This window comes from Ambystoma mexicanum, chromosome 13, assembly GCF_040938575.1.
Source record: "Ambystoma mexicanum isolate Mex_15411 chromosome 13, UKY_AmexF1_1, whole genome shotgun sequence".
Lineage (NCBI taxonomy): Eukaryota > Metazoa > Chordata > Amphibia > Caudata > Ambystomatidae > Ambystoma > Ambystoma mexicanum.
In genome coordinates this window covers 433,929,841-433,944,689 of record NC_090938.1, presented here as the reverse complement: position 1 = coordinate 433,944,689, position 14,849 = coordinate 433,929,841, and the positions used below count along the sequence as shown (strand labels likewise).

The 14,849-nt window shown below is 47.0% G+C and overlaps 1 protein-coding gene across 1 annotated transcript in view; it reads right to left on the bottom strand.

The window, feature by feature from the left end:
• Window positions 1–14,849, bottom strand: part of LOC138521307 (sodium channel protein type 4 subunit alpha-like) — a 3,496,387-nt gene that overhangs the window by 2,650,954 nt on the left and 830,584 nt on the right. The gene's annotated exons all lie outside the window — the stretch shown is intronic.

Here is a 14,849-nt window from a genome sequence, read left to right as displayed (position 1 = left end):
ACCCTCACAGGGGACTTTTTCCACTGTATTAATACAATTCACTATTTTGCTGGCCATAACATCCAAATAGGAGTCCAGTGACCGCTGCAGAAGGTTGGACTTACATTTTACAGGCTCTCAAGCCGTTTGACTTGTTTGGTTTTTTTCGCACCTTTTGCCAATGCACCCAATCTCCCCTCATCCTGTGCTTTCCTTTTTCCCATATGGATAATAGGTAATAGGTAAGGTAATAGATACAAGTAATAGGTAAAGTAGGTTGAAGGAAGTGAGAGTAGGTTAGAGCCAATTCAGCACAGTGCTACTCAATATAAAAGTACCTGAGTTTTAATCAAGTTTAAAAAGAAAAGAAAAATTCTTAAAAGTTCTTAAGATATTAAAATCAAAGTTTTACCATAAAAACAGACACAAAAAACAGTTATTATAGGGAAGGAACACTGGATCACTGAATTCTAATATTAACATAATATTAAAAGATGTTGGCCTTTCCACACACAGGTCTAAAATTGAATTAACCTGCAGCTGCCACTTCTTAAGATCCCACCAAAAGGTCCTCCAAAGTCCCGTGGAGGACAGGGAACACCCGGCGGCCTAAGGAGCAGCCTTAGTTTGTCTCTCCACCCCTGCTCCTCCTGCCTCTCCTTCCTCTCCTATACACAAGGAAAGGTTCCAGAAAAGTTCTGTCGGCTATTAAAACAAGGCAGGGAAGGACTGAATCCGTCTGAAGCAAAAGGTTCATTGTTTGCTTATTCCAGCAGGAAAGTGAATGCGAAACAAGGCATAAAGCAGGAGGACAAAATGTATAGTGCCAAATGTTCACAGCTGCTGCAGCCTTCTTCCAATAAAACGTGACTCCAAGGGCTAGCATGTAACAGTCCATGCAGTCAATGCATAAAAGTAAAACGTAATGAACAGAAGGGAGAACAAAGCATTGAGGCACCACCATCACTGACAGGTTTGCACAAGGCAGTGGCTTTTCAGAACATGGAAAGTGGAAAGTGGCTTGGCCCCTTCAAGCAACTCACTGTAGACCATAGTGCCATCAGAGAGCCCTTAAGTACCACTTGTCATTAGTTAGACACCAGTATCGTCATCAATATGGGCCTTAGAAGGGGAGGCAGGATACTCACACAGTGCTCAACAGATAAAGGTGAGAAGAGTAAAATAATGTTTATAACTTGCTCTTCGCCCTCTGCCGTCCCACCACGAACCACCAAAAACCTCTTCTGCCCCACTTCTTCCTCTGTGCCGTGCTTTGTGCAAATGCTGCGTTTATGTAGGTATTGCAGTCAATGCCGGCAGGGGCTCCTCCTCCAATGGATAGGGCGAAAAGACTCCTCCACCAAAAACCACATCTTCCCCACTTCTTCCTCCAAATTATCCCTTTAGAACTAGGAGCAGCAACATTTAGAGAAGAAAGGGTGATACTTCCTGGGATAGACGATGAGGGAAGGGATTGGAGAATGGTGATGGCCCTTAATGAAGGATATTGATTGACAGACTTGACAGACGAGGAGCTATTTAGGGATAACTATTCAAATGATGAGTTAGTATTTTTCATAAATTTCACTTATTGGATCAAAATACAGAATATAGAAATACCGCAGAGAATGGCATTGGTAAAAAAAGAACCGCCATTTATTCAGGAAGATTTGGAAAAGGTTCAGAGTATCTTATGGACTACAAGTCCATATACGACGAAAGCTTATTGAAAGGAGTAGGAGCAGTTACAATTAAGCTTAAACCAGGAGCAATTCTGCCATGTGCAAAACAGTATCTGATGTCCAGAGAAGCTGATGAAGGTATATTCGAAGCCATATTTGCTTTAATGAAGCAAGGCATGTTGGTATCATCTGATTCCCTGTGTATCACAGCCTTATATCCGGTCAAAAAATCAAGGCGGGGGCGTGGAGATTTATCCAGGGCCTTCGCCCTTTGAACCATATAGTCAAAGCAGAATTTCTCTTATTTCCAAACCCTGCAATGATATTGTGCAATATCTCATCAAAACCAAAGTATTTCACTGTTGTAGATTTGAAAGCATTTTTCTGAATTCTCCTTCATGAAGACTCACAAGATTTGGCTTCCTTTTCATATGGAAAAATTCACTTGAAACACACTTGTTTGTCCCAAGGGTACTGTGAGTCTCCATCAATTTTTAATAGAGTCCTTCAGATGGACGTGGGTAATGTCCAACTAGAAAGTACCATAATTCAATACATTGACGACATTTTAGAGTGCAGCGAGGCTGTCATGGTGCATGCTCCCAAACCCTTGAAACTGGTGAGGGCACCCTTGACACTGGCATCCTTAAGGGCTTATCAAGCCCCTAAGGAGTACCCTAGAATCTCCTGGACTCAGTCCTGGCGCCGCTGGCGCCAGGCTCATAGTAGGTGTTGAACTCATGGAACTATATTCTCGGCTTAGGGAGGCTGAGCCTTTCTGGTACAGGGTGTGGCTGTGGGACTACTTTACCTGAAATGGTAGGATACGGCTAAGGGACTATTTGCCTGGAACTACTTGCAAGGCTATTAAAACCGCACCCTGCAAACAGAACATGCTTCGCGTTATTCTGCACTCCTGCCGCGTAACGCTCACCGTGTCTGCTCAGCTCTTCTTCAGCCACGCCCATCCAGAGTTTTCTATCCATCTGCACCTGTGAATGGAAAAGAGAAGAACAGGAGTTATTAAGCGACAAAGGCCTTACCTGCAATCTAACATTCCGGCCTTGCCTTCCGCTTATTCCCGGACCGCTGCATCTGCAGAGAAGAAGCAGAAAAGAAGGTACCCGCACAAGCATCCACCCTCACCTGGGCCGGCATCTTCCAGGAACTTCATTGAGCGGTCCTTCCATCATCTTCCTGGAATCGCACCGCACCTGCTGAATAGAAAAGACACAGCACAGTCACGCACAGCAAGAAGGGCTATTCAAACATTTGGCGCGCCTCACATAGCGCTATACTCACGTGCAAGAAACCTGCTTAACATTGCAAGGAGAGTCAATCCATCATCCAGAAACCGCTCGACAATATGCCTAAAAGAAAAGAACAAAACGCTAGTTAAAAACTTGGGCGACAGAGATTTTAAGCATCTATTCCAAGAAGGCATTGGTATAGAGACTTACCTGCTTACTCAGGTTCTTCCAAAATCAGCAGCAACCTCCATCGGATCAGTGAAATAACTTGATCTTGGGGAAAGACTGTACATACCGCGCCCCTGCCAGAGAGTGCAGGACAGAGAGCCCACCTTTTAAAAACCCAAGGCAAACGCCTTCCGAGGTGAGAACAAAGGGAAGGCATGGGCTAGCACCATCTTAGAAGCAGTGCAACACCAGTGCAGACAGCAGCCTTCAGCCACGAGCTACGCCCCCGTGGAGACCAGGTGAGCGTGACAGAACGCAAAGTCTTACACAAATTCTCTACCTGGGCGTCATGGAAACTTCGGAAACCGATCAGCTAGCCTAGCTTTTGCAGGAACTCACGGCCGAGGTACATTCAGCTAGACAGGAAACTAATGCCTTGAGAAGAGAACTGATTGTAGCCAAGGACCGCACCGACGAACTCGCCAGACAGCTTCTCCAGTCACAGGTGGGGCAAACACCACTACCAGGGTTGGGGTCAATGGTACCCACTGCATCAAGCAATCCAGTTCCGGTGGTCCTCCCAGGAGCTGTACCTTTGGCACCTCCAGAATGATTCGCAGGAGACCCAAAAAGGTATGCGGTTTTTATGAATCAGTGCCGTTTACATTTCCTATGCAGGCCGGGAGCCTTTCAAAATGATCAATCTAAGGTGGCCTTTGTACTTTCGTGCCTCAGTGGCAGTGCTGCAGACTGGTCAGTACCGCTGGTCAATCGGGACGATCCCATCTTGCAAGACTTCCAGAGGTTCCAACTGGACATGGAGAAGCTGTTTTCCTGGCACTTCCAAGGGCAGGCATTGGATAACGAGCTTTTGTCTTTGCGTCAAGGCAATCAGGATCTGCTAACTTACATTGTAACCTTTAACAGACTGATAGTGGAAACTGATTGGCCAGATGACAAGAGAACAACGCTGTTTAACTGTGGCTTGAGAGGGGAGTTAAAGGACGTTTTAGCTCAAGTGGTTAACCCACCCAGAGACTGTGCTGAATACATAGACTTGGTGGTGCAGCTAGATCATAGACTGCAGAACCGTAAGGCAGATTGTGCTAGAATGGATTCTCGGGTATATGTGCGCCCAAAGGAAAACGCTTCCAAGGCCACCGACGTGTCAGAACCCATGCAAATTGGAGGAGTGCGAGGGCCGTTATCCAAGGCTGAAAGGGAAAGGAGAAGACAACATCAGTTGTGCCTGTATTGCAGATCAGCCAGCCATTTCCTCCGAGAGTGCCTAGTGAAACCACCCAAAAAGGCAGTAGGTGTTGCTGGCAAGGTTGAGGCAGAGTCTGAGCCGGAAAACTTCTCCGCCCGACAAGCGTAGAGGTCCGCTTGTCGAGCGAAAAGAAGGACTCGCAGACCTCACACCTAGTATTGCCCATGATCCTCATAAATCACCAACAGCCGTCTGAATGCATGCAGTCAGAGCATATATCGATAGCGGAGCCATTGGAAAATATATGGATCAAGAATTGGCTTCAAGGATGAATCTTCCCCTTTGCGAAAAGGCAACAACAGACTTAGGGCCTCATCACGACTTCGGTGGTAACCCTTAAATTCGGCGATTTCGCTATTACCGCCGGATTTAAGGGTCCGCCGAATCAGGGCTTTGGCGGATTTCGCCCTAGCTCTGAGCTGTGGGGAAATCCGCCGAAAATTCGCGCTATTACCGTCGGCGGGAAATCCGCTGGCGGTATTAGCGTGAAGATTCCCCATTGAGCCCAATGGGGAATGGGGCATTCCCGAATGGGCTCAGTGGGGAATGGGGACTTACATTACCGCCGAACTCGTGATCCGGCGGTATTAGCGCTGGGGAGTTCGGCGGTAGGGCTATTACCGCCCGCGCTAATAGCGTTACCGTTACCGCCCAAGTCGTGATGAGGCCCTTAGTCACCACTGTCGACGGAACTGAGATCGCTTCGGGCCCAGTAACGCACTCTATGACAGAGATGAAACTTTTGTGCCAAGGCGGACATCGGGAAGCCATCGTGTTTGATATAATCAAGGCTCCACAATTTCAAATCATTTTGGGAATGCCATGGCTACAATCACACAATCCTTGCATCGACTGGTGTGCTGAGAGGCTGACCTCAGCTGAATGTGCTCAAACTTGTTATTAAACTAAAGAACCTTTGGTCACAGGAGAGGCAACAATCATGAGCCTAACAAACCCACTACCTCTGGTATATCAAGACTATCAGGATGTATTCCAGAGGGATCAAGCCAACACGCTGCCCCCCAATAGATTTTATGACTGCCAGATCAACCTTATACCAGGCGCACAGATTCTGTGCGGTCGAATCTATGCACTCACTGAACCTGAGAACCTGCATTTAAAAAAGTACCTGGCTAACGGTTTCATTCGCCCGTCCAAGTCCCCGGCGGCCTCACCCTTATTCTTCGTGCCTAAAAAGGAAGGTGACCTTAGGACTTGCATCGATTACCGCGCATTGAATCAAGTCGCTGTAAAAAACTGTTACCCATTACCTCTGATTCCCGAACTATTGGACCAAGTTAAAGATGCCCAGATTTATACTAAGTTAGACCTCCGCGGAGCATACCACCTGGTATGAATTAAGAAAGGGGACGAATGGAAGACCGCATTCCGCCCCAAATATGGGCTATTTGAATACCAGGCGATGCCTTTTGGCCTTTGTAACGCCCCAGCGGTGTTCCAGTTTTTCATGAACGACGTTTTGCGGGAATTGATCGATGTGTGTGTCGTAATATACATACAACACGCTTTGCGTTATTCTGCACTCCTGCAGTGTAACGCTCACCGTGTCTGCTCAGCTCTTCTCTAGCCACGCCCGTCCAGAGTTTTCTATCCATCGGCACCTGTGATTGGAAAAGAGACGAACAGGAGTTATTAAGCGACGAAGGCCTTACCTGCAATCTAACATTCCGGCCTTGCCTTCCGCTTATTCCCAGACCACCGCATCTGCAGAGAAGAAGCAGAAAAGAAGGTACCCGCACGAGCATCCACCCTCACCTGGGCCGGCATCTTCCAGGAACTTCATCGAGCGGTCCTTCCATCATCTTCCTGGAATCGCACCGCACCTGCTGAATAGAAAAGACACAGGAGGTTAGTCATGCACAGCAAGAAAGGCTATTCAAACATTCGGTGAGCCTCGCATAGCGCTATACTCACCTGCAAGAAACCTGCTTAACATTGCAAGGAGAGTCAATCCATCATCCGGAAACCGCTCGACAATATGCCTAAAAGAAAAGAGCAAAACGCTAGTTAAAAACTTGGGTGACAGACTTTAAGCATCTATTCCAAGGAGGCATTGGTATAGAGACTTACCTGCTTACGCAGGTTCTTCCAAAATCAGCAGCCACCTCCATCGGATCAGTGAAGTAACTTGATCTTGGGGAAAGACTGTACATACCGCGCCCCTGTCAGAGAGTACAGTACGGAGAGCCCACCTTTTAAAAACCCAAGGCAAACGCCTTCCGAGGTGAGAACGAAGGTAAGGCGCGGGCTAGCACCATCTTAGAAGCAGTGCAACACCAGTGCAGACAGCAGCCTTCAGCCACAAGCTAAGCCCCCATGGAGACCAGGTGAGCGTGACAGAGACAGAAGAAAGTTGCAGAGAAGACTTATGACTATGCTGGCAGAGAAAGGGTAAGAAATAGATAAGGAGAAATTACAATATTGCCAAGAAAAAGTACTGTATATAGGACCGTTAATCTCTCATAAAGGAAGAAAAGTGACACCTGAAAGGGCATAGGCTATTATGAGGGCAGAGCAGCCTTAAAACGGTGAGACAAATGCAAGAATGTTTAGGCCTATGCAATTATTGCAAGTCATGGGTCTTTGATTAAAGTGCGTATATTCATCTACTTTTAAAAGGACTCAAAGAGGCACAGATGGCTAACTATAAATAATTGAGACAGAAGAGAATGACTGAAGGAGTTCATGAATTCAAAAATTCAATCAGCACAGCTCCTGTGTTAGGAATTCCAAACTATAGTGAAGAAGAACAAGTTACTTCTTACCTTGTAAGGTTCTTTTGATGGGATGTTCTCCAAAGTATTCCTTATCTTTGATAGATCATCTCCCAGCTTGCTGGCCTCGAAAACATTTTTTTTCAGTAGAGGGCGCTGCGCGTCGACGTCCTTCGACGGCCTCTGTATCGGCGCCGACGTCATCACGCGTATAAATAGACTCGTGCAGCGTCCGTTGCTCAGTTCCGTTTTGAGGTTAACAGTTGGTTCACATGAATTGGTTATTGACCTTGAAGGAGCGTAAGCTGCAACCACAAGGGAAGTATTACTGCGGGGATGGATGGGAGGGGCGATAAGGAATACGTCGGAGGAACATCCCATCGAGAGAACGTTACAAGGTAAGAAGGGATTGTGTCCTCCGACGTATTCCTTATCTTTGATAGACTCCCATAGCAGTGGTGTGCAATTGGAGGTGGGAGTAAAACGCCATGTTTCCTTTTAGGAATGAACCGAAGGTAATACGGCTTTGCCAAAGCTAGTCTCTTGACTAGAGGAGGAATCCAGGTTGTAAAATCTTGTGAAGGTATGTGCGGACGACCATGTGGCAGCTGCACATATGTCTCGAACCAGCACCCCTCTTTGGAGGGCCGAGGAGGCTGCGATACCCCTGGTTGAATGAGCCCTAAGATTTTGAGGAGGCTCTTTCCCTTCTAGTTTGTAACATTGCAGGATGGCCAAAATAATCCATCTGGAAATGGTTTGTTTTGTTATTGGTAGTCCTAATTTGTGCCCTGCGTAACCTACGAACAGTTGGCCTGCTTGCCTAATCCTAGCAAGCCTGCTGATGTAAAAGCTTAAAGCCCGCTTTGGGTCCAGCCTATGTAGCCTTTCTTCCTCTTTCCCCGGATGGGGAGGCGGGTAGAATGAAGGTAAGGTAATTCTCAGAGTGATGTGGAATTCAGAAACCACCTTTGGGAGGAAATTAGGCTTCACCTGTAGGACAACTTTGTCTTTATGAAAAATTGTATGAGGGGGTTTACAAGATAGAGCTTGTAATTCGCTCACCCTTCTAGCAGATGTTAAAGCCACTAATAAGACAGTTTTAAGGGTGAGAAATCTTAGCGAACAAGAGTGGAGCGGTTCCAAAGGAGTCCCCATCAGGAAATTTAAGACTAAATTTAAGTCCCATACAGGAACCTGGAAAGGTCTTGGAGGGTAGACATTAGTTAATCCCTTTAGAAATTGTATTACTAAGGGTAATTTGAAATATGAAGGCTCCTCTGCAGTGCGCTTGAGGATCGATAGCGCTGCAAGATAATCCTTGATTGTGCCAACTTGAAGGCCTGAATTTGCCAAGTAGAGTAGAAAGGATAACACCGTTGGTGTACCACATGAAAAGGGGTCGATATTCTCTTCTCTACACCAGCTGCAGAATTTGTTCCAATGGCAGCGGCATAAAGACTTTGTTGCTGGCCTTCTGGCCGAAAGAAACACTTCCATGACATCATCAGGGAGGTCATCAGGGAGGTCCCAATCCTTGTACCTCAACCTTTCAGAAGCCAGGCATGAAGGTTGAGGGTTCTAATGTCTGGATGGGGAACCTGAACTCCCTTCTGTGAGAGAAGATTCTCCTTGAGTGGAAGACGAATTTGAGGGCAGATGGACATGTCCAGAAGGTCCGGGTACCACGTTCTCCTGGCCCAGTCTGGGGCAAATAGGATCATGGTTCTCCGGAATCTTCTCAACCTCCTGATCATTTGAGGAATGACAGGGACAGGTGGAAACGCATACAGGAGTGGAAACTCCCAGTACACTACGAACGCGTCCCCTAGAGCTCCTCTCGGGGGAAATTCCCTTGAACAAAACAGATCGCACTTTCTGTTGGTACTGGTGGCAAACAGATCCACTTAAGGGCAAAGATCTCCTGAAGGACTTCCTGAGCTAGTTCCCACTCGTGGGAGACTGTACCCTGTTTGCTCAGAACGTCCGCCGTCAAGTTCTTCTCTCCGGCATTGCCTCTCTGCACAGTGGCAGTGATCCTACGCCTCCTCGTTTGTTGAGGTAGTGCATGGCCACTGTGTTGTCCATCATTATCTGGACATTTTTCCCCTGTACAGATGGCAGAAAAGCTTTCAGCGCTAGTCTGATTGCTCTCAGCTCTAACAGGTTGATATGTAGTCTGGACTCTGATGGAGACCAACGACCGCTGATGGTCAAGTCGTTGGTATGGGCTCCCCACCCCGTGAGTGAGACATCCGTGACTACTGTTATCTCCATCCATGTTTGCCAAAACTGTTTCCCCTTCAAGATGTTTTTCTGGCAGGCCCACCACTGAAGGTCTCGAGCACCTTGTCCGGAATCTGAAGGAGGTCTATCATTCTCCCTGAGAATTGCGACCGCTGAGTTCTCAGTGCCCACTGAAGAGATCTCGTTCTCAGGTGAGCCTCTGGCACAAGGAAGATGCAGGATGCCATGAGGCCTAGCAACCTCAAAAAGTCAAAGGCTGGGAGACGTTGGGCATTTTGAAACTTGGTGACCATCTGCAGAATATCTTGAGCCCTCACCTCTGGTGGCGAGGTTTTTCCCAGAGAAGTGTCCAGGACCGCTCCAATGAACTGGAGTCTCTGTGATGGTATAATTTGTGACTTCTTTAAATTGAGGGAGAAGCCCAGTTTGTGAAGGAAGTGACAGACATAATCTAGCTGGATCTGAGCTTGTTCGGAAGATACAGCTCTGATCAGCCAATTGTCCAGGTAGGGGTAGAAGTGGATCTCTTCCCTCCTTAGACTTGCAGCCACTACCGACATTAGCTTGGTGAAGACCCTCGGGTGGAGGTCAGCCCAAATGGCAGAACTTGAAATTGATAATGAGAGCCGCCAATTGCGAACCTCAGGTATTTCCTGTGTTTGAGATGGATTGGCACATGGAAATAAGCATCATGGAGGTCCAGAGATACCAGCCAGACCTGGAGTGCCTGAAGGATCTGAGAGAGAGTTACCATCTTGAACTTGTCCTTCCTGAGGAACTTGTTCAATTCTCGTAAGTCCAAGATAGGTCTCAGTCCTCCGTCTTTCTTCGGTATGAAAAGTAGGGGGAGTACCAGCCCTTGTTCCTCTCCGCTACAGGTACCGGTTCTATGGCACCTTTCTCTAGCAGGTCTACAATCTCCTGCAAGAGAAGCGGAACTGGAACTTTCAGAGAGCTGTTCCCGGTGGATGACTCTGAGGGATGCGTAGAAAAGGCAGGCAGGCAGTAACCTTGGGCAACTGTCTCCAATGCCCAAGCATCTGACGTAATAGCCTGCCATTCCGTCAGATGTTGAGTTAACCTGCCCCCTACTGGTGTTTTGTGAAGAGAGTCCTCAGAGCGGTTTGGAGGTGGCTGATGCAGATGCCGAGGGTAAAGAGGCACCTGCTGTTGCTGCGGCTTTTGTGTTTTTACCCCATCCACCTCGGGTGAATTTTTTCTGACCCCTTTGAACCGGCTGTCCTCTGCCCTTTCCGAATGCGGAATAGAAGTGAAAGGACTTACCTCTCCAAGAGGTTCCTGTGGGGCGATATGGTGTCTGACGGATTGCAGCTCCTAGGGATTTTGCTGCTGCCTTAGATGTTTGTAGTTTTTCTAAACTGTCATCCGCCTTCTTACCAAACAAAGAAGAGCCGTCAAAGGGCATATTCAAGAGTCTGCTTCGCACATCTGGAGCAAAACCAGACTTTCACAACCAAGCAAATCTCCGGGTTGTTGTACTTGCCGCCATGGCTCTGCTGATGCTGTCAGCAGAATCAATGCCAGTTTGAAGGGATTCGCACATAGCGTCTTTACCATCCTTGATGATGTTTAGGAACGCTTCCCTTTCTTCTCCCTCCGGGAGGCAGTCAGCCGCTGATGAAGCACACTCCCAAAGTGTGTGGCTGAACCTAGCGAGCGTACCAGTAGCATTGATGGATTTCAATGCCATGATACATGCGGAAAATACTTTTTTGGCCATAGAGTCATATCTCTTATCATCCCTATCCTGTGGAACAGTAGGGTAAGCCGATTTACTACCTGCTGAAGTAGCTGCCTGAATAACCAGACTCTCCGGAGTTGGGTGTTTGGATAAATATTCAGGGTCAGCAGAAGACACCCTATATTTAGCTGACAATTTTTTGTTAACCGCTGGGATTACCTCAGGTGTTTCCCAGTTTGCCAATATTCTCCTTTGTAATGCCGCATGAAATGGCACCACAGGATCCTCCTGTGGACCTTTGACCAAGATGTCTGTGAGGTCGTCTTGCTGAAAAGCAGGTGAGGGTGTGGACCACCCCATAAACTCTATTATCCTTGCCATCAAGGTTCTATAAGGGGTTTCAGCATGTTCCATTGGGTCTGGTGTGGCAAATTCCACTTCTGCTTAAGTGTCCAACCCACTTGCTTCCTGTAGGGATTCATGGAGGTCTTTAAACCTACCTTCCTCAGAGGTAAATTCCTCTGGTACAGGAGTTGCAGGTCCCTGCAACTCAAAAGGTCTTTCCTGATCCGAATCCTCCCCTTCTTCATAAATAGAAGATAAGACTCTGGAGTGATCAGGTCTTGAAAATGGTATAAATCCCATTTCCAGAGCAGAAGGAGCCAAATTCGTCATGATTGGGTGAGAAAACGTCGACGTCGTTGACGCGGACGTTAAAGGCTTCGATGCCATCGAAGCCATCGAAAAAGGCGTTGAGAAAGGTGGTAGAGGCCTCGATGAACTCGAGAGTATCGGGATTCTACTCAAGGTTGTCGACGACATTCTCGTGCTCGAGGCTCTGGGTATGGCCACTGGCTGTGAGGTGACCGTGGGTTTATCCTTTCACGGCATCGACGTCAGCGTCGAAGACGCGTCGACTCGACTGACCTGTGCGTCGAAGAACCCTTCGATAACGGCATCGACGACGCCGATCTATGTGTCGAAGGGATCTTCTACGACGGCATCGAAGCCGCAACTTTGCCTTTACTCAAGGGTTTGTGATGCTCTCGAGTGGCTTCTTTCGCCGGGTGCTGCGACTCGCAGCTTTTTGATTTTTCAGGTCTTTCACCCAGGGTATCACCCTCAGCAGTCTTCGAGGGGGTCGAGGCCGCTTTCTCGAAGACGCTTAGCATCTTTTTCCTGAATTCCTCCCACTCAGCCTGAGAGCTATGTTTTGTGGGGCAGGAGACCCTTTTTGGGGAAACCGAAGAAGACGAAGACGAGGAAGGGGATCTTCGATGTCTCTTTTATGAATGCTTAGATCTCGAAGAGTGATGGGAACTGCTTTGAGACCTAGAACGAGAATGTCTTTTGTGATGGCGAGGAGACGAATGTCTCGACTCCGCCGAGGAAACTTTCGAAGAAGGTTTAACTGCCTTACCTCTCTCGAACTTTCCCTTACGCTCCTTCAAGGCTTTCAGCGTCTTGGACATGCAGTCCTCGCACTCCGAACAATGGTGCCCGATTCCCAGGCACCATAAACAGATCCTGTGAGGATCCGTCAACGACATTTTCTTTCCACAGTCTCGACATTTTTTGAGGCCGGACCCTGGAGTCGTCGGTTCGGGTGAGGATGCCATCGAGTACGAGTCGGTATTCACGAGGAATATTTGATATATTTGACTGAAGAACTGAACAATGATATTCCGAGGCCCCACGAAGTGCGGAAAAACAGAACTGAGCAGCGGACGCTGGGCGAGTCTATTTATACGCGTGATGACGACGGCGGCGATACAGAGGCCGTCGAGGGACATCAGCTCGAGGGACGTCGACGCGCAGCGCCCTCTACTGAAAAAACAATTTCCGAGGCCAGCAAGCTGGGAGATGATCTATCAAAGATAAGGAATATGTCGGAGGACACAATCCCTTCGAATTGTAATTATTCTTTCATTCAAATGGCAAAGTCATGACAGCAGTACATACACAGAAAACAACACTGGGACATGGTCATAAACCATTGGAATGTTATAGTGGGATCCTAGATCCAGTAATGAAAGGACATTATCCTTGTGAGCAATATTTAGCTGCAGCTGCATTTGCAATACAAAAGGCCTCAATGGGGTGTTCAGTAACATTGTTCATAGAGCATGCATTATTTGCAATTGTAGAGAAACCGAAAAGTACATTAACCACACAAAGTGCATCAGGTTATGAGGTAATTATCTCAAACCGTGCAATTAAAAGTATTAGGTGTAGCCCAGAGAATCCAGCAATGTTCATAGCTGAATCAGTGGGAAAAGATGATGATGTACATGACTGTATAACGTATACTGAATGTAATGATGGTATTCCCAGAGTTAGAAAGAATGCTCTAGGAAGGGAGGAAGTTGCCTTCATTGATGGATCATCGAGAATCGATCAAAAAACAGGGGTGAGACATACTGGATCAGCAGTGGTAAAACTGAACCTAGAGGGTACATTTGAGGTAATGATGAGCAGAAGATTGTCCCCAACATACTGGCTGCAGAATTAGCAGCGCTTATTGATGCGCTAGAGGGCTTTGAGGATGAGGAAGTGATGGTGTACTCGGACTCTGCCAACATGACGTCAACTGTACACGCAGGCCTGTCACATTGGAAAAGGAGGGGTTTCCTCTCTGCAGACAGAACTCCAGTGCAACGTGCAGGGTTATTAGAAAAACATATTGATCCATTCAGTTTCCCAGAGACCATAGCTATCGTAAAGTGTGCATCCCATTCAAAGAGAACAGATTTAATTTCTTGCGGAAACGAACCGGCAGATTTAGAGTCCAAGAAAGTGGCCTATTAACCAACCACATTTGAAAGCAAAATGAAAAGGAAAAGGCAGATAACAGGGCGATGCATGCTGGTCAGGGAAGGATTTAATATGACGTCCATTGTACAGTTAATTGAAATACAAGGATGAGCATTGCAGGAAGAAAAAGAGTTATGGAGAAAATGGGGATGTTCTCCATCCCCTAATGAGGCAATGTGGAGACAGAATAGCAATGAAAATCCAGTTACCCCTCTAGCATTATTGAGGGTAGCGTTGGAGCAGCTTCACTACCCAGCGCATGTGACTTGAGATGGTCTAGCTGCTATTATAGCAGAAGAATGGTTCGTACCGAACCTAGTTGAACATGTGGCACAGTTCATTATAAACGGTATTCTGTGCTAGAAATTCACTGCAGGGCACACTTTGCGAACAGTGAGAGGAGTAATCTTCAGACGAAATGGACCATTTCAGCATCTGCATATAGATTACGTAGATATGCTGCAGACTTGTAATGGGTATAGATATATGTTAGTTGTAGTATGTCCCCTTCCAGATTGATCGAGGCGGGTCCATGCACGCATTCTGATGCTACATGTGCTGCCAAGCTCCTCATGCGTGAAGTATTTCCAAAATGGGGTGTATGCGAAGATTTGTGATCCGATAATGGGCCGCACTTTGTAAATGAACTATTCGAAAATATAGTTTTACTAATAGGTATAAGGAACAAGTTTGCATCAGCCTATTATTATCCACAAGCAAACGATAATTGCGAGAAATTAAATGGACTTTTGAAAGAAAGGATAGCATAGCTAAAAGTTACTTTAAAAAAGGGAGGGATCCATTGTCTATCCGTTGCGCTGTATGCACTGCTGAATCAGCCTGGATGAGATCACCATTTGACTCATGAGTTGGTGACTGAGCGCTGTATGAGAACTCCTCTCACTCTCCCAACAAGGGCAAATACAGACACCTATAGTGTAGCGAGGGATCTAGGCGATTGAATGCATGATTATTTGAAAACGATGACTGAATGTGTTTTTT